The sequence below is a fragment of the Pan troglodytes genome, chromosome 21 (genome assembly GCF_028858775.2).
Source record: "Pan troglodytes isolate AG18354 chromosome 21, NHGRI_mPanTro3-v2.0_pri, whole genome shotgun sequence".
Lineage (NCBI taxonomy): Eukaryota > Metazoa > Chordata > Mammalia > Primates > Hominidae > Pan > Pan troglodytes.
The window spans coordinates 67,135,676-67,163,343 of NC_072419.2; the positions used below are offsets into that span (position 1 = coordinate 67,135,676).

General features: G+C 42.3%; 1 long non-coding RNA gene across 2 annotated transcripts; it reads right to left on the bottom strand.

Annotated features, from left to right (window-relative positions):
• Nucleotides 1–12,405: 12,405 nt before the first annotated feature.
• LOC134809202 (uncharacterized) lies at nucleotides 12,406–27,243 on the bottom strand. 2 transcript variants are annotated; one of them, XR_010154320.1, is made up of 3 exons: nucleotides 27,096–27,241; nucleotides 14,357–14,516; nucleotides 12,406–12,783 (listed from the first exon to the last, which is right to left on the bottom strand). It is a non-coding gene; the product is annotated as an uncharacterized LOC134809202 (long non-coding RNA). The 2 variants fall into 2 exon arrangements; XR_010154319.1 differs by lacking the exon at nucleotides 12,406–12,783 and having other exon boundaries at nucleotides 14,160–14,516; nucleotides 27,096–27,243.
• Between the last annotated feature and the right edge of the window lie 425 nt (nucleotides 27,244–27,668).

The following is a 27,668-nucleotide window of genomic DNA, read 5'->3' on the forward strand; positions in this document are numbered from 1 at the left end:
TCAATGGTCAGAAGAAGCCAATGAAAAGAATGTCAGAAATTGGAAAAAGTCTAGAAAAGCATAAACAGCGCTTGATTGCACAAGAGTTTCCTCATATATTCAACCCAAAGCCCTTGGGTTCTGGTATTCACAACAATGGCTGGACCCGACTCTTCCTATGCTCAGCCACTCTTCAGCTGCCGTTCAGGCAGCCACCTGTGTCAGATTTCCATGCAGGGTATGGACATTGCTGATGCTGTTGTAGGTTTCTCTTAGCAGAATACAATGAGTCAGTGCAGTCAGACAGACCTAGGCTCAAACCTCTGCTGTGCCATAAACTAGCTGCCTCATGTCTAGCAAATCACTTGATCCCTCAGTGGCTGTTCATTCTACTGTAGCAGGATTTCTCAACCTTGGCACTTCTGACATTGAGAGCTGGATAATTCTCTCTTGAGAGGCTGTCCTGTGCATTGCTGCTAAATACCCAACACATCCCTGCTGTGGGGTATTTAGCAGCATCCCTGGCCTCTTCCCACTAGATGCCAGTGGTGCCCCTATAGTCATGACAATAAAAAATGTCTACAGACATTGCCACATGTTCCCAGGAGGACAAAACCACCCCAGTTGAGAGCCACTGAACTGTAAAATAGAGATAAACAGCGTAGCTCTTTGTTACAGATATGAAATGTGGCAAGCTGCCCTGGATGGACTGGGAACCCCATGAGGGCAGACATCATGCAGGATGTGCTTGTGGAATTAATGAATTTAGGAAAAACCCTCAGGCATTGAGCAAATCCTTTGATATGACGATTATGAAAAGCTTCTCTTCCGCTGATTAGAAAAAAATACATTTCTTTTTCTCAAAAATACTTAAACACCACGATTTCACAGTTAATAAACTAGAAGAGCTTTGTCTTGGAACCCTCACCACCATTTTCACAACAAATGGGAGAACTTTGGTCCAGGTCATATGAAGAACTATGTTTTCAGTCAAACTTTTGCAATAGAAGCAAGACAAATCAGGCTTACTCATTTCTATCAAAGGCATCTGAGTCAACACATTCCTAGAGGGCCTTTTCTATAAGATATTTTTACTTTCATTTTTATTCTCATTTGGTAGACAGGCCTTTCCACTCTCTTGCATTTCCTTTTGCTTTTTTTCTTTTTGTAAGTCCCAGAACAATTTCAAAGACAGCATTTGCATTCTCCAGTTCACTGAAGACATATTTACTTTAGCCTAGCAAGTAGTGCACATTTCAAATGTTGACTGGTCACACGTAAAAACCAAATCTGATTTCCTCCTGGGTTCTGTTACTGAAGATGCTCTGCCTTCACTTAATCCCATGGGGATTGGTGTTCAAAAATGTTTTTAATATCAGCTATGTAAATATCCATTCTATCCTTGAATTTTTTAATTAAATGTTTTATTTTGACACAAATGTAAAGTCGCATGCAGTTGTAAGAAATAACCCACAGAGATTCCCTACACTCTTTATCCAGTTCCTGCCAATAGAAACATCTTTCAAAACTATAGTACAATATACACCTGAATATTGCCTTTGATCCAGTCAAAATAAAACACTTCTGCCTTTACAAGAACTCTTCATGTTGCCTTTTGATATGATTTGGCTGCGTCCCCACCCAAATCTTATCTTGACCTGTAATTTCCATAATCCCCATGTGTCATGGGAGGGACTCAGTGGGAGGTCATTGAATCATGGGGACAGTTACCCTCATGCTGTTTTCGTGATAGTGAGTGAGTTCTCACGAGATCTGATGGTTTTATAAGAGGCTTTCCCCCCACTTTGCTCTGCACTTCTCCTTGTTGCCACCATGTGAAGGACATGTTTGGTTCCCCTTCCACCATGATTGTAAGTTTCCTGAGGCCTCCCCAGACCTGAAGAACTGTGAGTCAATTAAATCTCTTTCTTTTATAAATTATCCGGTCTCGGTTATGTCCTTATAGCAGTGTGAGAACAGACTGATACACCTGTTGTAGCCACACCATCTTCTCTCCTACTCCAACCCTTCTAAACCCCTGACAACCATTAATCCCGTCTCTATTTCTATGATTTTTTGTCACCTCAATAAGTGTAATGGTTAATTTTATGTGTCCACTTGGCTAGGCCACTGGGTGCCCAGATACTTTGTTGAACATTTATTTCTGGGTGCATCTATGGGGTTAGCACTATGGAGTCAGTAGAGGAGTAAAGCAGATTGCTCCCCGAGGTGGGCAGGCATCACCCTATCCCTTGAGGGGCTGAATGAAACAAAAAGGAAGAAGAAGGAAAAGTTCACTTTCTGCCTGACTGCATGAGCTGGAATAAGGCTCTTCTCCGTCCTTGGGCTAGGACTTGCAGCATCACTTCTTCTGGCCCTCAGGCCTTCAGCTTTGGACTGGAGCTTACACCATCAGTTCCATGCATTCTCAGGCCTTTGGTCTCACACTGGAACTTACACCATCATTTCTCCTGGTTCTTATACCTTTGGTCTCAGACTGGAACTACACCATGGGCTTTCCTGGATCTCCAGCTTGCAAAGGGACATTGTGGAACTTCTCACTCTCCATAATTGCACCAGCCCATTCCTTATAATACATCCCTTTTCCCTCTCACTCTCTGTCTCTCACTTTCATTCTGTTTGCTGGAGAACTCTGACTGATACAAGACGCATATATAAATGGAACCATTCAGTATGTAAACTTGGGGGATTGGTTTCTTTCACTCCGAACAATTCTCTGGAGATTCGCCTATGTTATTAAGTGAATCAAAGAGTATTTTTATTGTTTAGTCACATTCTGTGCTATGGATGTACCATGGTTTGTTTAAATCATTCACCCAATAAAAGACATGTGGGATGTTTTCTACCAGTTTTTAGTTATTTATTATGAATGAAGCTATCATGAATATTCATATATAGGTTTTTGTGTGAACATAAGTTTTCATTTTCCTGGGATAAATGCCTAAGAGTTCAATGACTGGCTGTTTTCAACTTTCCTCCTTGTGTTCAGTTCTCGGAAGTTTAATTATGATGCGTTTGGCATAGATGTTTTTAAATGGATCCTATTTGTGGTTTACTCAGCTTCTTGCATCTGTAGGTTTATGTCTCTTGCCAGACTGGGATGGTTTAGCCATGATTTCCTTAAACACGTTTTTAGCTCTGCCCTGTTTTCCCTCTCCTCCAAAGATTCCAGTGACATCAATGTTAGATCTATTTTTAATAGTCTCATGGGTGCCTGAGGCTCTGTCATTTTTGTTTTTAATTTATTTTTTCTCTGCTTTTCTTTGGTTCTTTCTGTTTACTATTTTCCCCTTTCTTCTGCATTCTGCTCTTTAGACTATACACTGAATTATTTTTAATTTTTGTTATCCTATTTTTCAGTTCTCCAATATCCATTTTGTCCTTCTTTATATCTTCTATTTCTTTGATGAGACATATCATGTCTTTTCTGAGGCACTCTCCTTTTGCTTTGTTTGTATGAGGTGTATTTGTATTTGCTCATTGGAGGATTTTACTGTTGCTTCTTTAAAGACTTTGTCAAATAATTCTAACATCTTTATTGTCTCAGTGCTGGCATCTATTGATTCCCTTTTCTCATTCATTTTGGGCTGTTGTTTTCTAAAACTTTTCTCTAGTCATAGGCTTCTGCTTTCCGGATTCTTTGGCTAGAGAAAGCAGACTTTGAAGGGAACTTTGTGGTTTGCACTTCGTAGTATATCCAGGTTGCTGGCTTCTCCAGCACCTAGCTTGGGATATATGGGACCTGTATTTGTCCATTTTCATGCTGTTGATAAAGACATACCAGAGACTGAGCAATTTAAAAAAGAAAGAGATTTAAATGGACTTAGAGTTCCACGTGGCTGGGGAAGCCTCACAATCACAATCATGGTGGAAGGCAAGAAGGAGCAAGTCCCATCTTACACGGATGGCAGCAGGCAGAGAGAATGAGGAAGATGCAAAAGAGGAAACCCCTGATAAAACCATCAGATCTCAGGAGACTTACTCACTACCACGAGAACAGTCTGGGAGAAACTCCCCTCATGATTCAGTTATCTCCCACCAGGTCCCTCCCACAACACATGGGAATTATGAGAGTACAATTGAGATTTGGGTGGGGACACAGCCAAACCATATCAAGACCCATAGAAGACCCAAAGAAGTGTCAGTGACCATGCTGTTTTGGGGGGATCCTGAGGTTCCTAAGTGGTCTGCCTCTGCTATCCACCTTTCAGAGTCTCCTTGTACTCGATATATACATGTGTGTATACATGCGTGTGTATATATGCTATATGTGTATATATATAGTATGATATATATTCTATATACTATGTATATACTGTATGATTATAAAAGTATATACTATGTATATGCAGGGTAAGTGTGTGTGCATGTGTGTGTGTACATAGATATTATATATGTCTCCCAGGGTTTTGACTAAACTTAGCAAGATGAATTAGATACAGTATGTGTATTTCCTCCTCCTGGAAGCAGAAGTCTGGCAATATTTTAACACAGTCAGTGAGACAGTACACACAGGTATAATCAATGCAAAGACTAGCTCCGCCATGAACTTATAAGGTAATTAACTATTCCGAGCTTCAGCGTCCACCTCTGTTAAAGGAGATCGTCACAGAGCCTCCTGCTTGCAATCATTCCCAGGGACAATGTCCCTGGAATTTAGAGTGAGGCTCACCCTGTGGCTCTGGTTAGTCATGGCCATGCTGTCTCGTGCATAGGAGGTATCTTCTCTGCGTTGAGCAGCTGTTCTTTCCCAGAGTGCTGCTGGGCAGGAAAGTAACAGATAGAGATGAAGTGGGGATGCTTACAGCAAAGAGGTCCATTTTGTTCTTACTTGGTACTGGCAGAATCAGTTTAGTGGACTCGAAGTGGGCATCGCCTGGGAGCTGGTGAGAAGTGTGGAAATTTAGGGGGCAGGAGGGGGAGGAATCAGAACCTGCATTTTAACAAGAGCCCAGGCGATTTGTGTGCACGCCGCAGCTTGAAAAGTGACTTCAGGGCTGGGCGCGGTGGCTAACCCTTACAATCCCAGCACTTTGGGAGGCCAAGACGGACGGATCAATTGAGGTCAGGAGTTCGAGACCAGCCTGGCCAACATGGCGAAACCCCGTCTCTACTAAAAATACAAAAATTAACTGGAGGTGGTGGCACATGCTTGTAATCTCAGCTACTCAGGAGGCTGAGGCAGGAGGATTGCTTAAACCCAGGAAGCAGGGGTTGCAGTGAGCTGAGATTGCACCATTTCACTCCAGCCTGGGTGACAGAGTGAGACTCCATGTCAAAAAAAAAAAAAAGGAAAATTTAAAAAAAGTAAAAGAAAACTGACTTTAGAGAGTGGGCAAATTTGGACCCCCTGAGGGTTTCACAGCAGGCACAATCCTCCCGCAGGGCAAACAGCAGCTCATGCATGCATGTTTATTTTTGGCCACCAGGAAGGTGAAAAAGCAAAGCAGAGGCCAAGGGAAAACTGGCAGGGAGCAGGCAGGAGAGGCCCATGTCAGGACCAAGAATCCCCCGTGAATCAGAGACGTGGAAGGGCAGGAGCAGGGGGCAGGCAGGAGAGGCCCGTGTCAGGACCAAGAGTCCTCCATGAGTCAGAGACACGGGAGGGCAGGAGAAGGGAGGCCCATCATGGGAGCTGCAGATTCTCTTGCTGTCCCTGCCTCCATCTCGTCTTCCCCGTGCAGTCCCCATTCCTTTCTCAGGTACATTTGCATTGACTCTCTTTACTACCCCCTGCCTAGGGTGGGCTTGTTTGGCAATTAGTGCAGATTCATTTTCCACAGTGAAAGCTCCCAGGTGACCTTTAGGTTTATCCCAGTTTGCCTGTGGCTTTGATGTGAATGTGACATAAGTGTATAGGAAGAAATGTCTCTCCACTGGGGAGACAGGGGAGCCCTCCTGAACAACACAGCCAGAGGGTCACAGCATTCGTAAACCCCAAAGACTGAGGATGGATCACCCATCTGCTCTGGTTCACCTTGAAAACGGAGATGGGAAAACAACTAAGGAGACAGGAGAATCCTCTCTGGCAAAGCATCTTACATAAGTAAAGCAGAGAACAATGCCCTCTGCCCTCTGCCCTCTGCTCCGAAACACAGAGGGGAGCTTGGGTTGTTGTTCAGAACTCCAAGCGCATGGGTTTTGCAGGTTGCAGGAGGGAGATAGTCCTGTTCCTTGTGCAGAGAAGATGGCTGGAAACCACCCAGGGATTGAGGAAATGTTCTCTCCTTCCTTTGAGTGAGGGGATGTTTGAGGCTCATAAGCTGAAGAAGTAGTGAGCTTCTGTGTCCCTGGACCTCAGATCACCCTTGGCCAGTCCAGATAAATTGTACCTCCAAGGCGGTGGTGATGGTGGTGGCCAAGGGAAAAAAGCGTCTGTGGCAAACTTGTGCTTTCCTGCCTGGCTTAAAACCAGAAACTGGTGTGAAAGACAGGACAGAGTTACTGAGCACTTGCTAGCCTGAATATGAGGCCAGTCAGTTTTCTTTTTTTATAAGCAATGCAAAAACCCTGACTATAAAATATGAAAATAAGACATCAAAGAAAGAACATGAGTAGAAAAGAGGTCTAGAGACAAACAGGATGTTTGAACCTAGGAGCTCCCCCAGAACTTTCTCCTCTAGCAATTCACCCCGCCTTCGCATTTGACAATCCTGTGCACCAGCAGTTGATGCCACCCACTGTGTGTTGTGCTTCTGGGAATCAGGCAGAGAGGTCTCCAAGGAGTCTTCTTTGATTGACAAATTCAACTGGCCTAATGGTGTCACATTTGGTTTGAACCATTTGGAAGTTTAAGCTGAAAATAAAATTGCCAAGTACTCATCACACACAAAGTTAATAATATTCAGTGAAATAATTCAGAACAAGATATGATTAGGAAAAGGAATTCCCAAAGTTGCTGTGTACCATTGCCACATCATATTCTGGGTGTATTAGTCTGTTCTCAGGATGCAGATAAAGACATACTCGAGACTGGGTAATTTACAAAGAAAAAGAGGTTTAAAACAATTCTGTGTGGCTGGGGAGACCTCACAATCATGGCAGAAGGCAAAAGTCACGCCTTACATGGCAGCAGACAAGACAGAATGAGAGCCAAGTGAAAAGGGAGACCTTTTCTAAAACCATCAGATCTCATGAGACTTTTTCACTACCAGGAGAACAGTACGGGGGAGGACCCATCCGCATGATTCAATTACCTCCCACTGGGATCCTCCCATGACACATGGGAATTGTGGGAGCTACAATTCAAGATGAGATTTGGATGGGGACACAGCCAAACCATATCACTGGGCCCTTCCAAAGGCTCTAAGTTAAAAAAGAAAGAAAAGGCATGATAAAAAATAAGTTTGAACTGGGGAGAAAAATGTGGAGGACAAAAGAAAAACATACGTCCAAGATGCCCCTGTCCTTGGCTTATGTCATGATTTTATTTTCCTGGTTGTATCCATTTCCTAGAAATGTATGCATTTCTAAAGTAATGATTCAGCCACATGAGCAGCTTCTCAGTAACCCAGCCTTGGCTCCTGTATTGGTCAGTTCTCACTGCTATAAAGAAATACCTGGCCAGGCATGGTGTCTCACGCCTCTAATCCCAGCACTTTGGGAGGCTGAGGCAGGTGGATCACGATGTGAGGAGTTCGAGACCAGCCTGGCCAAGATGGTGAAACCCCATCTCTACTAAAAATACAAAAATTAGCAGGGAGTGGTGGTAAGTGCCTCTAGTCCCAGCTACTTGGGAGGCCGAGGCAGCGAGAATCGCTTGAACCCGGGAGGCAGAGGTTGCCGTGAGCCAAGATCATGCCACTGCACTCCAGCCTGGTGACAGTGAGATTCCATCTCATAAAAACCTGGAACCACCTCCCAGGTTCAAGTGATTCTCCTGCCTCAGCCTCCCGAGTAGCTGAGACTACAGGAGCGTACTACCATGCCCAGCTAATTTTTGTATTTTTAGTAGAGATGGGGTTTCACCTTCTTGGCCAGGCTGGTCTTGAACTCCTGACCTCATGATCTGCCTGCCTTGGCCTCCCAAAGTGCTGGGATTACAGGTGTGAGCTACTGTGCCCAAACAGCTCCTACCCTTTTTCAGGAGTGCTGGGAAGGGAGTAGGAGCTTTGGTCCAAAAATGAAGTCCTCACTCAGGGCACCACACACATGATCAGAAGCTGCAGGTCCTCGAATGTCCCAGCTCTGCTGGTAGTTGCTGCCCCTCTGCACCCAGCCTTACCTGAGTTACGGCTGAGTAGAATAAAAATAATCTTTCTTGAGAACTGTCTCGCAGGTGTTGGAACATGATCTTTGGGTTCAGACACATCTAGATTCAAGTTCTGGATGCAAAACACATGAAAAGGTGTGAATGTGGGAAAGTCATCTTATTTAAATCTGTTTCCTCGTCTGCTAAATAATATAGTTTTGATTTTAGTGTGCCCAGCATCCTGCCCTCTTCATGTGATAAAAACACGTGCTTCTGGTTAGGAAACCATCACCCCGATACCACATGGGCTTGATAAGCTAAGAGCCACACTGGCCCAGACTCCTACTTTGCAGGTGATACCAATTGCTGTTTGGCATGGTTTGAGGCAGGAAATTAGGAGCCATTAACATCTTTAACTGGCCTTGGGCTACAAAACTCCCTTTCATTGATTAGTATTAAAAGAATCAACACAAAGCTATCCAAAATGCTATCATCCTTAATTGTGGCATGTAAGACAGACTCAAATACCCAGATAATTCTAACAGACTCCATGCATTTCAACGTAGTAATGATTTTTAGTACCGAATATAGCCTGGATACGATGAAGTCTATTCTTTCTATAGATTATACCACTGTGTTCCTGCCTCTGTTACTGAGCCTTAAAGAGAGTCACTGGAAACTGGTAGGCATGCACTCACCTCAAGTATACCACAGCTCTCAAAGATAAGAGTCATCGCTAAATATAAACAAAAGTAATTTGTACACAGTAACTAGGACTCTTCCTGGACCAGGTTCCACACATTTCAAGGTTCTAGCAAAGGTTCTATTAAAGGTGACACATTTGTTACGACACTTTTATTTACATGCTAAATAAATACTTTGTTGCTCCTTAGTCTTCAGAATAACCACCTTTCAGATGTTTGCTGAAAAGGTGAATAACTTAGGGTTTGTTTTGAGCATGATATGCAACAATTTTAAGTCTTATCTACCAAATCACCTCTTTGTATTGACAAACTATAATCAGCCTTCAAAATAAACAAGGACACACCTTGAACAGTAATGTGAGATGCAAAGCCTTAATTTCCCATGGCTAGTGGTGAATAAAATCTCTCAGTTATGAATAGGTAAAAGAGCAGGGCCACTTAAATGTGCATTTTCAGCTTGGAGGAATGTAGAAAAATGTCCATACAAGATAGCCACTATTTTTCTCCATTTCCCACCTGCATTTGTGAATCCCTTTTCTGTTAACAGTGAAGAAAAAACATTAATAAATATCTATGTTTCTGCGATCTGTATACAAAATTCCAAAATCTTCAAAATTCACGTATAGAGCATCGTATTAGAGAAACATGAGCATGGGAGGTCATGGAACAACACCTGTTCTATCCGAAGGAAGGCACAGAAGAGGAGGGCTTAGGCAACCCAGGTGTGAGAGGGGTTCTCCAAGAAGGAAGCGATTCTGCAAGCCCCTGGCCGCTGCTTTCTCTGGGGTTGAGCTAAAAGGAAAGTCAACCCTAGGAAGAACCCATGACTGCAAATTTCCACCTTTTGCTTCCTTGGGGCTATTTCCATAAAGCAAAATCCTCTCTGATGAAGTTTATCCTCCAGGATCTGCCACTCCTGGTAGGAAATAATCAAAGATTGTAAAGTCTCTGCAAATAATTATTATTCAAATATATTAGTGGCAAACCAGGTGAGCCCTGCATTCAGAAACGTGCTGTTGATTTCCATCCTCAGCACTGGCAGGTAGGGAACGTGAGCGCATTATGTAACCTGTACCAACCGGGGTTTCCTGCTCAGTAAATTCAGGGTCAGATTCCTGTGTAGTGATGGGATCTCTACGGGGTTTGATTAAGAAATAGGTGTAAATCACGTGGCCGGGTTCTCGGGGTGTAGTAAGTCAGTGAGTGTTAGCTGTCAAAGAAATGCCCCTCACCACTTTTCCACGTACAGGAGCCCATTCAGATTTGAGAGGATCCATTTCCCCAGAAATACTACCTTCTATTCCCAAGTAAGATCTCAACACGTAACACACAACTTCCAGGACTGCCAAAGTAAGCATTGCAAGCCCTTTCATGCATTTATCCTTAAACATACAGTAATTTGTTTTTAATAAGGAAAGCTCACTCCCTTATAAACAGTTTACAGACAGCATGTGATGGAATAAAAGTTGTGGCCAGGAGGGAGATGAACTTTTGCTGCCACATCCCTGCAAGGTAACAAGAAACATTAAAAATGCATTTGGTCCTGATAGGTTGAATCCATTTTAACCGGCATAAATAGGACAGATGAGCTATTCAAATGTCTGAAGAGCCCATATAATGAAATATGGATCATCTTCTCATGGCTCTGGCAGGAGGAGCCGATAATTTGTTTTCTCTCAGCATTAGTAGTCAGTGGCACTCATAATAAATTATATATTGCAAGTTCATATCCTGCACCCAGTTTTATTTACCTATACAGTCTGAAATCTCATTTATCAAAGTTTCAGAAGGGGAAAAATATAGCTTTAAATTTATAATCTTTAAAGAATCCTGAATTGATAATATGTACATTTTGGGGGTATGGGTAATTAGGAACATATTTTTTAAAGTTTTCTGGTATTATTCCATTGTAATGACTGTTTATCAATGGTACTTTCTGTTTTTAAATGTGAAGATGTGTGGAAATCGGCTGCTTCTACCATTTACCTTCACGATAAAATGTGGAATGTTTAGACTCTCCTAAGCTGGAGTGGCTTTGGGGGTGAATTCTGACTGGAACAAAATTCCGCACCCCTTCCTAAGTGAAGACATTGCTGGGTGGATTTTATTTCATGGTGTTCCTTTGGAAACCCCAAATCAGTGGGTTTTTCCTTTACTTCTAATAAAACTCATCTCTGTCTGACAGACTCTCCAGATCCCCAATATGTAATATATGGCTATGGATGGATTTTCTCATTTTCCTCTCTAGAGAACTTTGGAGCTCTTTCTCTGACACCCTGGATTTTCCATTCATGTAAAGGTGAATTCTTAAGTAACAGGACTGAAATCCACCCCGAGGTACTGTAATCCCCACTTCTCTGCACCTCTGCCAGCTCTCCCTGCAGCAGCTTTCCCTAGTGCACTGGGCAACCTTCCGAGCATCCCTTGGAGGCCTTGTCCCCTCCTCTGTGCATGTGCCAGGCATGGGTCCTGTATGGCCAGCACATCACATATCATGAGTGTGCGCAGCTCCGGGACTTGCATTCTTCACCGGCTGGGAGAAGAGTTAGGCATTTTTGTTATGTTCCCTTTTGAGTAAATAGATGTCTTTTTAAAAACCTGGGTCAATATTGCAATATCAACTTCCTTGTCAGCTTCTCTCCCAACAATGTTTGCAAGGGAGAAAAACACATTCAGCATTTACAGCAAACATAACAAATGCCTTCTGTCATCATTAATGCCTACTCCCCACCCGTCATCTATCAGTTACTGAGAACCTCAGATTACCTCCCACTCTTAGAATGACTCTTTGAACACTCCTTGTTTTCTGCAACCACGGCCCCTGCATGCCAGGCCACCATTCTTGCTCATCATAGCTTCCTCGTCTCCGAATTAACCCACTCAAACGCCTGCATGGGAGCCTTACTGAGGTCTTTGCACCATTCTGGGGTCCTCCAACCTATTCTTTATCTTCTAATCAAGTCATCTTTTGTAAACATCAATCTCATAAAGACATTGGCCCAAAATGCCCTTAATGGCATCCCAAAAGTTTTGAATTCTTTTTATGGCACCAAGGCCTGCCTGTTCCTCTGATTAATATTTATTCTCCTCTTTGGATGGGAAACTCCATGAGGTCAGGTGAAATGTCTCTCCTGTTCCAAGCTACATCGCCTACCCTAGTGCAATGCATGGCATATGGTATATACTCAGGGTGCATTCAGCCATACGTAATAAATACACTCACTTCACACAGATGTCTGCCTACTGCAGCTTTAGCAAAACACTCCTAAAAGAATCTAAATGAGTGTAAACACCTTTAGACCTCAGCTAAAATGCTATTGTTGGCCATGCTCTTAGCTACTGTGTAATGCTGTCTCAACAATTCACCCAACAGAGAGTAGAGTCCAACAACTCAAGCAGAACACGGTTTGCCAGCCAGTCACCTTACCCAAAACGCCTACTCTGTAGGGTTGCTCTGAGGTTTAGAAATAAAATGTTGAACATAATGTCTAGCACACAGTGGATGTCCAGTCATTAATAGCGGTCATTACAATGATGCAAATCAAGGATTTTAAAGTCGTGCTTGGTAAAATGAGGTGATGCCATTGAGAAGGCAGCATCGGAACAAGAATTTATCACTCCCTAATATTGGCTGAAAACCCAAAAGGGAATAGGATTTTTTTTTTTTTTTTTTTTTTTTTTTTTTTTTAGCAGGCAGGGTCTTTCTGAATGCAGGAAATCCTCAGAATTCAGTTCATCCCGTTTCCGTGGCTCAAATCCTAGCCTAAACACAGAGGAAAAATGGTGAGCCAAGAGACTGCAGTGATCAGCTGGCACGGGGCAGTCTCGCAAGGGAGCGAGCATGCATTTCAACTTCTCCACGTCATTTCCAATGTGGGTATTCATGACCTAGCAGAAAAGAGAAAAGACATTCCAGGCCTTGAAAATATGCAAATCAAAACAAAACAACCCATCCCTCAAGAGGCCTGTCAATAAAATATCCAAGTTTGATGTTTTATTTGTGGAAAGAAACCCAACTGGTCTTTCCCCAATGACTGGGGCAGCCCTGGCTTCTCTCCACCTGACACCCATGGCACAGAACAGAGATGATCACAGCTCCACCCCACTTCACTTGCACTGATATGTGGGAAAACCTTTCAACAGATATCAGTACCTTTCAATTTAGAAGCAGTCAACTCTACAGATTGTGTTGTAGACAGTATATTTTCTGGGCTTAGTTAACATTGCCTAGATGCCTAGATACCAAATTTGGTGAAAGAGGCTTTAACTCTCCTTTCCTTTCTTTTTGAAATGGCAGGATGATCAGGTGCCACCCCCAGGTCACAAGGCCCCGTCCCTATTTTTCCATAGTATGGATTCATTATCAAGACTAAGAAGCCAGTTTCCTGTTCAGAAACTACCAAGTTAGTAATTACAACGTGGCTTTTTTCCCCTCATGTTTTACTTGAACAACGTGGGAGGAGATAAAAGTTGGTGAACGTTGTTTGATATTTTAATAGAAAGATTGAACACACATCTCAGTCTTTTATGCCATTTTGTCTTGCTTGCGTATGCTGTGTAAGGGTCAACCATTAATAAAACATGTAACACACTAATGGCCCATAAAGAGTATACTTTGTTGTAAGACAACAGGCAAATCCCTGTCTTTGCTTAAACCAGGCTCTCAAAGAATCTCATGTCTTTTATTGTCTTTTTATAAAGATATTTTCATCAGGTGGAGGAAGGGTGCTTAGATGTTCATTGTTTTAAAAAGATAGTTTACTCCTTTAAAAGAAAACATGCTCCACTCCATTCTTTGACTTGCATTTGAGAACTGAGGGTTCTCTGAGCTTGGGGATTCCTGGCGGCTTCTCTGGGAAGTGTCTCTGCCCTTGCCCACTGCCCTGTGTCACATTCTTCTATTGTTACCTGTCAATATCACCTGTCCCCTACCTGAGCTTCTCAGGATATGGCAGCACCTGTTCACAAGTGAGAGGGCAAACTTGGGCTGGTATTCAGCCGGAGTCCCAGTAGATGGCACTGTTCCCTCTGACTTTGCACCAGCCTGGATGAGGGGTACGTGGGCAGCAGGGGAGCTGACTTCTGGGGTCTGCCTGGGTTGCAGACAGAAGAAAGAGGGAGACATGCAAACCACAACTCGACAAGGGCTTGGAAATGTGAAACTCTCCCTGCTGTGATCCTTGCAGGATGAACAAGTTTACGGTATCTTACTTATATTGCCAACAAATAAGATCAGAAATGTTGCCCAAGGGCAACAAGAGGAGTTTCAGCAAAGCCTTTATTTAAGACCATGGTTTCCTGAACAAGCATCCCTGGCTGAGATGATGTCCATTCTTTGGAGTCAGACTCTTCAGAATTCCAGCTCTAATCCAGGCTGATGAGATGCACCATGTACCCTTTGGCCTTAGTCTTAGAAGGGAGACCTTCTCACATCTACAGTGGAGATGTAAATGGTACCCACCTCTTCCGGTGACTGGGAAGATTAGATGAGATGGTTTCCCAGGAAACTGTAAGAAGTAACCACCTACTATCAGCACCTGCATCGTTTTGTCATGGTTATTACTGTGATTATTATACTCCTTCATACAAATGTCACTCGCCTTCTTGCCAGGTGCCAGGATCTGAAATTGGCACAAAGAAATCACAGCTATTATGACATGGTTGCTAACTTCTGGAAATAAACAAATAGGTTTGTTTTAGAAAAAGGTAAGTAAATATAACAAAAACATCAAAATGGCATAAGGAGGTTATGAATAAGTGCCAACAGAAGGACACAGGTGGTATCCATACCAGGGCGAGGGAAGGGAGAGTGGCAAAGGCCAGAGAAGCCACTGAAACTAAGAGGAAGGGGAGAGAATTGATTAAAATGTATGGAGAGGAATAAGGAGGTTGTTGGTGACGACTGGGGAAATAAATGTGCAAAGGAAAAGTGGGAATCAAGGTTAGGCCAAGAAGAGGGAGGTGGGGAAACAGCTTGAAGCTGCCCAAGAAGGGCTTTGAGCAACCTAAGGCTCAGGGTTCTCCTGGGGCTGTAGACTTTCCTTATGGAGTTTTGCATCCTAGCTCCCATCATATGTGGCTGGAGAGAAACACAGCCCCCTTCACCTACAATATTCTGTTTCTGACATTCTATGTACATGAGAAACAATTGGTTTCACCACAATTTCTTTTTTTTTCTTTTTCTTTTTATTATACTTTAAGTTCTAGGGTACATGTGCACAATGTGCAGGCTTGTTACATATGTATACATGTGCCATGTTGGTGTGTGCTGCACCCATTAACCTGTCATTTACATTAGGTATATCTCCTAATGCTTTCCCTCCCCTCTCCCCCCACCCCACAACAGGCCCCGGTGTGTGATGCTCCCCTTCCTGTGTCCGTGTGTTCTCATTGTTCAATTCCCACCTATGAGTGAGAACATGCGGTGCTTGGCCTTCTGTTCCTGCGATAGTTTACTGAGAATGATGGTTTCCAGTTTCATCCATGTCCCTACAAAGGACATGAACTCATCATTTTTTATGGCTGCATAGTATTCCGTGGTGTACATGTGCCACATTTTCTTAATCCAGTCTATCACTGATGGACATTTGTGTTGGTTCCAAGTCTTTGCTATTGTGAATAGTGCCGCAATAAACATACGTGTGCATGTGCCTTTATAGCAGCATGATTTATAATCCTTTGGGTATATACATAGTAATGGGATGGCTGTAGGAAGAATCAATATGGTTTCACCACAATTTCAAACCAGTCTTGTGGGAAGGGAAGAGCAGGGATGGAGTTTTCTAGTTCACAAACAGGAAATGGACTTGTCCAAGGCTGGACAAAAATAGAGACAGAGTTGAGTCTGCAACCCCACAGCCATTTCAATTGCATGACTCTCTCTTAATGAACAAGTTTAATTAAATTCTCAGGTAATGAGAAGACACTGGGAGCTCATGGGCTCAGGGATAAGGAGACGAGCAGACAGGCAGGAGGCAGGGAAAGCAGGAACCTCACAGGCAGGAAGACAATGAGGATGCCATTGCAGTGATGCAGTCACACAGAGGAGACTCGTGCCAGGTGGGGGCAGCTGGGTGGAGCAGAAGAAAGACATTCAGGAAGTACAAACAAGGTACAAATGGAGGCTTGGTCACTACTGGATTCAGAATAAAGGACAGAAAATTCAGAGATCTCTCAGAGCATTGGAACCTGGCCCTTCACAGTAAAGTCTGTTCATTAAGACTCTTAGTCAGGGTTCTTCTGAGGGACAGAACCAATAGGATATATGTGTATATAAAGGACTATCCAGGAGAACTGCCTCACATGATTACACAGCAAAGTCCCTTAATAGGATATCTGCAAGCTGGGGCTAGAGAGAAGCCAGTAGGGGCTCAGTCCAAGTCTGAAAGTCTCAAAACCAGGGAAGCCAACAGTGCAGCCTTCAGTCTGAGGTCAAAGGCCAAAAGCCCCCAGGAGGCTTCTGGTGCAAATCCCAGAGTCCAAAGACAGAAGAACCTAGAGTCTGATGTCCAAGGGCAGGAGGAGAGGAAGCAGGCATCCTGCATGGAAAACAGAGAGAACGAGAAGACTCTGCAAGCTGTTTGTCCCCTTCTTCTGCCTGCTTTGTTCCAGCCGCACTGGCCGCTGATTGGATGGGGTGGGTCTTCCTCTCCCAGTCCACCATCTCAAATGTCAGTCATCTCTGGCAACACCTTCCAGACACCCAGAAACAATGCTTCACCAGCCACCTAGGCATCCCTCAATTTAGTCAAGATGCCACCTAATACTGACCATCATAAACACCTAATCCATCGCTTAGGATTTACTTCCAAATGCTGACCTTTCATAGCAGAGAGGGCAGCTGACACTTAAGCTGGATGATATCAGGTCTCTGCAAGTCATTCTCCCCCAACACACCTGGCTCCTTCACATTTTCTCCATGAGATTACGCCAAATGATCTCTTATGTACTGAAAATGTTTCTCATGTCAACCTTACATTGACTATTTTTTGAAAATGTAGCTTTGTCCTGATTAATGATATGCACAAAATCATAGATTGGATAATAATTAAAAAAACTTTCTTTATCTAATACAAATTATAATTGATATGTGACTCTTCATTAAAATATTGTTTTATCGCTTGCCCTTCCCCCTCCAAAACTGCAAAAACAACCAATAAAAAGGGACCACTAACAATCCGTATCCCAGACTTAGGAAGGCAACAGTTCACAAAACAGAAGCCAGAGTTCCATCTTGTTTTTAGTGTCTAGTGGGAAGAAAAGTGGGCTGTTTGCTTTGCTGCAGAACAAACAAAAGCTCACCTTGTACTTTTACCACTTCTGGTGACAACTTTGTTTACTGTCATGTTGTTTCTGATGCAAACACAGCCTGAGCGGCTCCACTTCTGCTTTTCTCTTGACCTCATCAGTCCCATGCCTCCAGACCCAAGCTTCATTTTTCAGACAGCCCTGAACTGGAGTGCACCTTGCAGGGTAAATGCAGCACATGCATCCCGCTTGCTGCTGCTGTCTGCAGCTCCCGAGGTCCATAGCGCAGCCACAGGGCATCCTCAGCAAAAAGAGAGCCAGGGTTTCTTGAGCCCTGGCCTGAAGTATCATCCGAATGCAGACAGCACTGACGCTTTCCTGTTAATCTCAGCAGAGTAAGTACCTCCACTAAACTAAAACTAGTTTTAAAATAGCATTTGTAGATAGAATCTTCAGGTTATGAAGAAACTTAAATTATCATCTCAAACAAGCTTCCAGTTTATGTTTCAGAGAGCTGAGTCTGGGAAGCTTCAGACAACTTCCTTATACTAAATGCCTTCCATATCCCATTCTTTGTATTGAACTTCTAAACAACTGAACTTAAAACCACTGATTAAAAAAATAACTTATATTTTAAAAATAATGATACCACTCAATTATATTTAGCTTGCTATGAAGGTAGATGATCCCTCCATTATAAACATAGAATAAAATATTTGGGAAAAAAATGGGTACTGCAAACCAAGTGCTCTCAAGTTGACCAGAACCTGTAACTCAGAAATTTCACTACCTGACAACTATGCCCAATAAATAATTCAACAGAACAACAAAAATGTATATGTATGCACGTGTACACCAAAATCATTATCTGCAGCATTGTCCTTAACAGTAAAAATTATACATAACTGAAATTATTAGGAAATACCCTCAGAAACGATGTATGTTGAAATAAAAGAATTTGATCTATTCATTAAGTTGACGATATAAAAGCTATAAAAAAGTAAAAATGCAAGATGGCATGCTCATAAAAATTGCAGCATGAAAAGCATGCACTCACAATCTGCAATAGAGTCAGAATTGGATACAACAAGTGTCCAACAAAAGAGGCCCAGTTCAGAGAATGATGCTCCATCAACTGGATGGACAACCAGGCAGCCTGGGAGAACCACAGAGCAATGTTGGTCAGCATGGAAATCATTTTATTACATCCCACTAGTGAAATAAAGCATGCCAGAAAACAGTGTACACACTAACTTTGTAAGAAAGTATGTACACACACACACACACACACACAAACACACAGCTGTACTCCAAACTCCCAGAGAACAAGAATTGCTAACCTGTTGTTGGGTACTTTTCTTTCTTTTTTTTCTTGTGTATGTATGTGTGTTCTTTTCTGTGTTCAATTATCTGAGTGGCGCTCATGATTGTAAAAATATTATTAAAAAATAAACTGCTGTGATAAAAATGTTGATAGCTATTTGTTTATCTTTTTAAATATATATGCACATAAATCTCAAGATAGGAAATGAAAATATTTGTGTTAATGTAATTTCTTAAAATCAGGTATAGAGATTTAATATTGCTTTTTAACTTGTATTTTTAATTAAAAATAAAAATAGATTATATGCATTTTCTTCCCTCTTAAAAAAAGCCTTCCTAGAAGTTCTGATTATGCATAAACACTGTCTGCATGTACATGTGAAGCGCAGATAATTTTATTTGAATTAATGTGGTTAGGGAGCTTCTTCCATGAACAGCTATCACACCACAGTGAAGCATTCAGGGCATCAACAGCACAAATCAGTGAAATGAAAAAAAATATTATTGTACTGTTTATCAACAGATCTATAATTACAAAATAAATTAACCGTGAAATGAAACACTTTGGGTTTTCTGCAATATTGTTGTGAGAGACTGGGTGATTCTTTTTTTCAAATTAATTCTGAGAAAGCTTGAATGTGAAATATTGCAAAGAGTATTATGTTTTTTTATTCTTATTTTTTATATATATATATTTTAAAATATCAGCACATATCAGTGTGATTCAGGGACACACTTTCATTTTCAAAGTCAAAGCTGCAAGTTGGCTGGTCACTTTGAAGAAGAGGCTGGGACATGAAAAAGAGAAAAAGTTCCACCAATGGAAAGCCCCCATCATCTGCAGGTGACAGGCCTAGATTGGAAGAATGACATTTTCTTTATTCTCCTGTGAAGCCAGAACTCTGAGATCTCACCTCAGGTCCAGGGAAACAAGAGGAAGAAAGACTGATCTGCCCCCTTCCAAACAGAGGATTCTAGTGTCCAGTTGACTGACATCAAGATGGCCTTGCAGGGGCAGGTGCTGAAGCCATCTCCATAAACTATAAAATTAATCAGGGCACAAGGGAGGGGGGAAATTAACACAAACAAAGCTTGTAGCACACTCAGCATTCGTTATTAGGACAGCTCACTCTCTGACCACTGCCCCATCGTCGTTTGCTACCTGTTGCCCCAGAATCACAAAGATCCTGCTCTGTAGATAACAACGTAAGCATGGTGAAATGTTCCATTTTCCATTTGAGGTCTTCTTTCATTTCCTGCATCAGTGAAATGACTGATGTCAGCTGGCCTGAAGGGCCCCACAGGAATCTGACTCATGGAAGAATGAATGCAGTTTCCACATCCTGATGATTTCATACCCTGGACTCCAACCAATCAATGGTCCCAATTTTCCTGCCCCTCACCCTCCATGATTCCCTGAAAACTTTCAGCCTAAAGCCCCTCGGGGGGACAGACTTGAGGTTCCCTCCTGTCTCATCCCTCGGCTGTCATGTGATCATTAATCTCTTTCTTTGCTATAAACCTTGCTGCCTTGGTGGATTGGTCTGTTAGTACACAGGAGGCCCAGGAACCTGGAGGTCCTGTAACCATGCCTTTGGTGAGTTTATATGACACAGAGTGAACATACTTACTGGAGCATTCTATGCAAGTATGTTCCAGGACAACTCCCTCCCAAATCCGTCCTCTTTAGAGGTGTGGCAGTGGACACAATCTGTCCTAGCAAGAAACTCAGAGTGATTATGATGTAAATGTCCCCATGAAAAGATGTAAACTAGTTCAACCCTTGTGGAAGTCAGTGTGGCGATTCCTCAGGGATCTAGAACTAGAAATACCATTTGACCCAGCTATCCCATTACTGGGTATATACCCAAAGGATTATAAATCATACTGCTATAAAGACACATGCACACGTATGTTTATTTTGGCACTATTCACAATAGCAAAGACTTGGAACCAACCCAAATGTCCAACAATGATAGACTGGATTAAGAAAATGTGGCACATATACAATATGGAATACTATGCAGCCACAAAAAATGATGAGTTCATGTCCTTTGTAGGGACATGGATGAAGCTGGAAATCATCATTCTCAGCAAACTATCGCAAGGACAAAAAACCAAATACCGCATGTTCTCACTCATAGGTGGGAATTGAACAATGAGAACACATGGACACAGGAAGGGGAACATCACACTCTGGGGACTGTTGTGGGGTGGGGGGAGGGGGGAGGGATAGCATTAGGAGACATACCTAATGCTAAATGACGAGTTAATGGGTGCAGCACACCAACATGGCACATGTGTACATATATAACAAACTTGCACATTGTGTGCATGTACCCTAAAACTTAAAGTTTATAATAATAAAATTAAACAAACAAACAAAAAAACGAGCTCATTCTACGTAAGGATAGATTCCTGGAGTCAGAGCTCTTAACTTGCATAGACCTTATTTGCTATTTCTAACAAGCCACTGGGACCTGGTTGTAAATGGCAGCATTTACCTACTCAAAAAATTTAAAACCCCCAGTGAGACACTTTGTGAACCTCAAATGCCCCACCAATTCCAGTCAATGACAATAAGGAAGAAGGAGGAGACACAACGGTGACAATCTTGAGGCTGGAGTCCATCACAATCACAGCTGCGCTTGGATCCCATTTCTATGACTCACCAGCTAAGTGATTTGGCAAGTTATGCGACCTTTCTGAGTCCCACTTTTTAAATTTGTTCAAAAAAAAACATGTTGGAAATACATGGGAAGCACTTATCACAATGCCTTGCACTTACTAGGTACCTGGAATAATAGATATGATTAGATTATACATTATAAAAATACAATGGCTACAACAGTTGATACTGGCATAAGGAGAACAGTATGAAATATAGACACCATATGAATAAACCCTAGTATACACTTTAAAAATCTTTTTTTTTTTTTTTTGAGGCAGAGTCTCGCTCTGTCGCCCAGGCTGGATTGCAGTGGCGCGATCTCTGCTCACTGCAAGCTCTGCTTGCCGGGTTCACGCCATTCTCCTGCCTCAGCCTCCCAAGTAGCTGGGACTACAGGTGCCCGCCACCACACCCAGCTAATTTTTTGTATTTTTAGTAGAGACAGGGTTTCACTCTGTGTTAGGCAGAATGGTCTCAATCTCCTGACCTCATGACCAGCCCGCCTCAGCCTCCCAAAGTGCTGGGATTACCGGCGTGAGCCACCACGCCAGGCCAAAAATCTTATTTTTTAAACATAACTGCAAATGTATAGAGGCAAGGATGGTTTGAAACAAAAGGCTAAGTGCAGGAGCAAAATGCAGCACATCTTTGTTTGCACCAAAGATGTCCCAGGAGGAATTATAAAGACAGAAAAACATTAGGCAATTGAAGGGATTGGAGTGAACCTTTGTTTGGACCTTAACAGTGCAGACTAACGCTCACATTGAGAGCAACTGTAAATGCTGGACAGATTTTTAGGAAGGAAGGAAAGAAGGAAGAAAGGAAGGACAGATGGACAGACAGACAAAGGAAGGAAGGAAGGAAGGACAGATGGATGGAGAGGCAAATGGAAGGAAGAAAGGAGGGAAGGAAGGAAGGAAGGGCAGATGGACAGACAGGCAGATGGAAGGAAGAAAGGAAGGAGGGAAGGAAGGAAAGAAGGGAGGAAGGGAGGAAGGAAGAAAGGAAGGAAGGAAGGAAGGACATATGGTCGGACAGGCAGATGGAAGGAAGAAAGGAAGGAGGGAAGTAAGGGAGGGAGGGAGGGAGGGAAGGAACCAAAGGAAGGAAGGAAACAGAAGAAAGAAAATTCTCTGAGGGCAACAAAGAACAAATAGGACAACCAGGACTCAAAACCCCCAGATGTGTAGAAGGGCATTGAGGAGCACACATGGGCTTCTGCTCTTTCCTTGGGATATTTACAGACGTCATTTGGGGAAATTGTGGCTGAACAGGAAGCAATGACCTGGGACTGCAGTGCTTCCTTAAGCTGTGGGGGCTGAGGTTGAAGTTTGATATTCCCGAGTCAGCCAGTACTTGAGGGGCTTAGATTCTAGAGAAGAGGGAACCACAAAAAAGCGAGCCTGGAAAATTCTGCACTCAGTCTTCCCTCAAGGCATCTACCAATTCCTTCTTGAAACATGAGACACCTGAAATCCAAATGAAAAGCAGGAGCTTGGAGGCTAAACAACTGAGCAGAGTTTTTGAGTCTCACTACTCTGGAAACAGGAGGTACAAGTTCAGGGCCCACTCTGGTTTGGAGATCCTGCTAGACTCTGTCACACACATATGTAAGACAAATATGTGACATGTCTATATGTATATGGTACACACACACACACAGACCAAGGCCTGATGAAATTGTCTGGTAAAGATATAATGAGCCATTTGTAGATTTAGACAACTTTTTACTTTTGTCGACAGCAAAAGGAAGCTTACCCAATGGTACCGGTTTTCTGTGGACTCCATCCTACACACTAAAATAGATGCCACCAGAAGAAAAAGGGTCAGGAAAGTTGTAGAGCACCCCATTATTGATGAAAATTGAGCTAAAAATCAATAACAAAGAGATAACTAAAATGACCGAATATTTGAAAAATAGCAGTGAATTTCTTAAATAATTCATGGGTTAAGGGAACTATAATAGTGGAAATTGCAAAATATTTTACCCTAAAAATAATGAAAATGTAGCATACCACATTGAAATGTAACTAAAGTGTTGCACAGAGGCACATTTACAGCCTTGAATATGTGCATTAGAAAAGAAGAAATGCTGAAAAGCTGAGTATTTATGTTTCTATCTGAAGAGGCTGGAAAAAAAATCAAAATTAGATAGAAAAAGAAAAAGCAAAAAAGGGAATGACTATCAATGAAATAGAAGTGAAAGTTAGATACAATCAATAAAGCCAAATGTTGGTTATTTGAAAATATTAATAAAACTGATATATCATTACCAATATAGTTCAAGAAAAAAATAGAATAATCAGAATTGAAAAAGGGGACATCATGAGAGAATCTATGGACATTAATAAAGAAAACAAGATTAATTGAACAACTTCTTGATAATAAATTTGAAAATATATATGAACAAAATTTCTTAGAATACACAATTTACCAAATTCATGCAAGAAGAAATAGAACATATGAATAGCCCTTAATATATCAAAAAAACATAGCCTATAATTAAAATTCCTCTCCAAGAAAAACTCCACAGCCAAATGGCTTCAGCAGTTGATTCTTTCAAATATTTAAAGGAGAAATAATACCAATTATACAGAAACTGGGAAACTCATTAAGAGCTGGCATAAATTCAGTACAAAACCTGACAAGGGAATTACAGCAAGGGAAAATTACAGACTTGTTAATTTCATGAAAATAAAGGCAACATTCTAAACAAATCATTATTAATTGAATCTAGGCTTTATTTCAGAAATAAAAAGATTGTTTTAAACATTCAAAAATCAATTACCTGTACTAGTAGAATACAGAGGGTGAACTATGTAATTATCTCAATAGATGCTAAAAAAAAAGCACTCAAAAAATTCAACATTCATTTATAATGAAAATTTCAGTAAGCTAGGAACAGAGGTGAATTCCTTAATCTGCTATAGGGTATCTTCTTAAGAATTATATGAAAATCATATTTGGTGATGAAGTATCAAAATCGGAACCAAGATAAGTATATCCGCTAATGGCATTATTATCCACATTGCACTGAAAGTTCCGGCAGTGCAATCAGGCGAGAGTATGAATCGGTACAACCACTTTGAAAACTTTTTGGCATTGTCTACTAAAACTGAATGTAGGCATATCAGTCTGGGTTCCTAACCAGCATAAATGTTTGTACAACAATAGGTACAAATAAGAATGTTTGAATTAGTACTATTTGCAATAGTCAAATACTGGGAACCGTCTTAATGACCATCATTCAATACAATTCAGTCTACTCATATAATGGAATACTCTAGAGCAGCAGTCAGCAAACTGTTTCTGTAAATGACCAGATAGTAAATATTTCAGGTTTTCTGAACCAAGGGGCAAAACCAAGAGTATTATATAGGTACTAATATACCACGTAATAATGTAAAAAACATTGTTAGCTCATGAGCTATACAGAAACAGTGGTGGGCCAGGTGTGGCCCCTGGGCCATAGTTTGCCAAACTCCACTATAGAGAAATGAAAAGAACAACCTCTGTTACATGGAAAAGCCTGGATCAGTTTCACAGGCTGACTCAACTGAAAGACACCAGATGCAAAAGAGCATACGTACGGCTCCCTTTATGCGAAGTTAAAAACAGCAGCACAATTTATGGGACTAGAAGTACACAGAGGGCTCAACCCTCAATCAAGGGTTATCAATTAGCAGGGGGCACAAGACAGGCTTCTGGGGTTAGGAATATCCTCTGAGCCGAGTGGCGTTGTATTCATTTGTACAAATTTATTAAACCGTAAATATAAATTTGTGCATTTGCTGTGTTTATATTTATCTTCAGTTAAAAGGCTTATCAAATAAATTGTTGGTGAATATTTATTAGTGTGTACCTTCAGAGCAGACTTCATATGTACAGGGGTAAAGAGAGAAAGGAAAAAGGAACCTCTCCACCATTTCTGACTGAGCCTCAGGGGGACATGTGAAAGGTTCTCACCAGGCAGTTATTACAGGCAGTTACTTCAACATCAACCAAAATGGCAAAAACTGGAAGCAAGTTGAATGTCCCAAACTTGAGTATTTTTTAATAAATTGTGATATATACATATAATGAAATATCATGCTTCTTTGTAAACAATGTTATTAAAGAAGTTTTATCCATATGGGAAAATTCCCACAATACTGTGGGAATACAAATTTAAAAATCAGTATATGAAATACACACACAGTCACACACACATATTAGAAAACTCAAAATTTCAACTATGGTTATTTCTGAGTTACAGACTTATAGATAATCTGTGTCTTTTTTGTTTTAAACTATCTTGTATTTTTTCATATTTCAAAAATAATATTGCGTATGTAATCAAGAAAAATATTTTCTTTTTTATTCCTTTTTTTTTGAGACATGGTCTTGCTACGTTGCCCAGGCTGGTCTTGAGCTCCTGGGCTCAAGCAATCCTTCTGCCTCGGCCTCCCAAAGTGCTGGGATTACAGGTGTGAGCCACCACACCTGGCCCAGAAGAAGAAAAATATTTTCAAGGAGCCCAGAGTAGGGGGAGGACAGTTTTAAAGTTATTCTGATTCGTGAGCTTTACCTTGGGAAATAAAATATCCTCATAACCTGAAAGAAAAACACAACAATTTCAACTACTTTTTAGAGAAATGAATTTTTAAAATAAACTTTAAACAACCTCATAAATAGGACAACGTTTCTTATCACTGCTGTATGATGGAGGCAACAAATGTGAAACTGAAGACTGTCAGTATCAACATTTATGGTGAATAAGATGATTCCGCTGATGAAGATGTTTATAATACACATTCTTTCAATCAACATTAACTTATCACCTATTCTTTGCCCAGCACTTACTGGCAGCAGGTATACAGGTAATCAGATAGTCACGTCCCAGAGGATTGTGAAATACTACAAGCATCATCAGAAAACCACATAAATAAAAATAAAACTCCTACTCTGATACATGCTACAAATGAGAAAAAAAAATAATTCTCCAGGAACAAACAACAGGCTTCCAGCCATTTCCCTAAATCCACAAAGCTGGCTTTGAAGTGTCAGGCACACCCGCTGCCTTCCTAGTAAATCTGACACATATGTTTTACACCTGGACAATTCCCATTTTTCTAGCGGCGTTGGGTTGGGAATGAATTTAATCACATACATTTGAAAACTATCGGAATCCAGACCAATGCTCACCACCTGCCAGGGGCTCAGGAAGGATGGATAAGTTTCCCTTAAGAGAAGAAAATGAGGGTCCATGTCCAGGATTCAAGAGTAATTTTCTCCTGCAGGGTGGGGTGCCTAGGGCTGGAGCGCTGGATAGAGAAGGGGGCTGGATTGAAACCCAGTGTCAGAGAACTGCCTAGACCAGCAGGTATTGACAACCGTCCTGGGTGAAGCAAGTTCACAGATATAGACCTTTGACGTAATTAATTTGTTAATTAAAATAGACCAGGCATAGTGCTGGAATGCAGTTTGCACACTTACGGATCTCACAGGGGAGGGGAAACATCTTACGGAACTCCGGCGGGATGCCAGGGGGCTGACGCAGGAGTGTGTGTCAGTGACCCTCAGAGCCAGCTCAGACAGGAAGGGCTGCAGGAGTGAGCCTTGGGGGGCACATCGAGGGTGGCCCAGAGATAGCAGCCACGGCCAACCGCTGGACACATGTCGGGAAGCCAGGCTGGACTGCAAGCCTCGGGCCGAGAGAAGGACAGTGAGGCACGTCCGGTGCTTCTGTGTGGCTCTGCATCCCACAGAAAGAACTCTCAGTAGAAAGGGGAGTTTCAGAAACCACGGGAGGTGGTGAAGCAGTGAGCACAGCATGCCTCGCCTGGATCATGGGCAGTGCATGGGAGAGAAGCTGTGGTCAAGTCTTTGAAAGCAACCCTAGGGACCCCACCATGTAGGAGGGGGCAATCACCCCTGAATCCTGGACTTGGTCCCTCATTTCCCTCTACGTCCCACTCACGCTGTGTTATAGGTCGCCGTGAGAGCCATTTCTTCCTGGGTCTCTTTCCAGGTGTGAGAGAACTTCCACCACGCCCCTCCTGCAGCAGCCCCGTGGCTCTATTTGATCACGTCGTCTTCTGTGATGTGGCAGAAGTGCCAGTCGCAAGACGCCCTCCATCCAGACACGCAGGTGACATCATGTCCCCAGACAGCAGGGTGGGAGGGAACATCTTAAGGGGCGCTTCGCCTCCGTGACCCCCATGCCTGCAAGGCTGAACCCCTGTATGCGTTGGAAGGGAGTTCACAGCATGCCACATTCCCAGGAACAGCCCCTTTGGTAACAAAACACAGGACGACAGAATAGGAGTAAATTATTCAGTGTCTTCCTCTCACCTCTGAACGCGCTTCAGTGCAGTGGGAGCACATTGCATTTGTCCTGCCCCACTCGCCCCAGGCTGCCGCTGCGGGCTGACTGACAGCTGCCTGACAGAGCCCTGATCTGGAGGAACAGGCTGTGCTGAGCTCTGTGCGGACAAGCGCACTTTGATTCAGATTTAGCTAACATTTTCTGAGCTTCTTCCAAGTGTCAAGT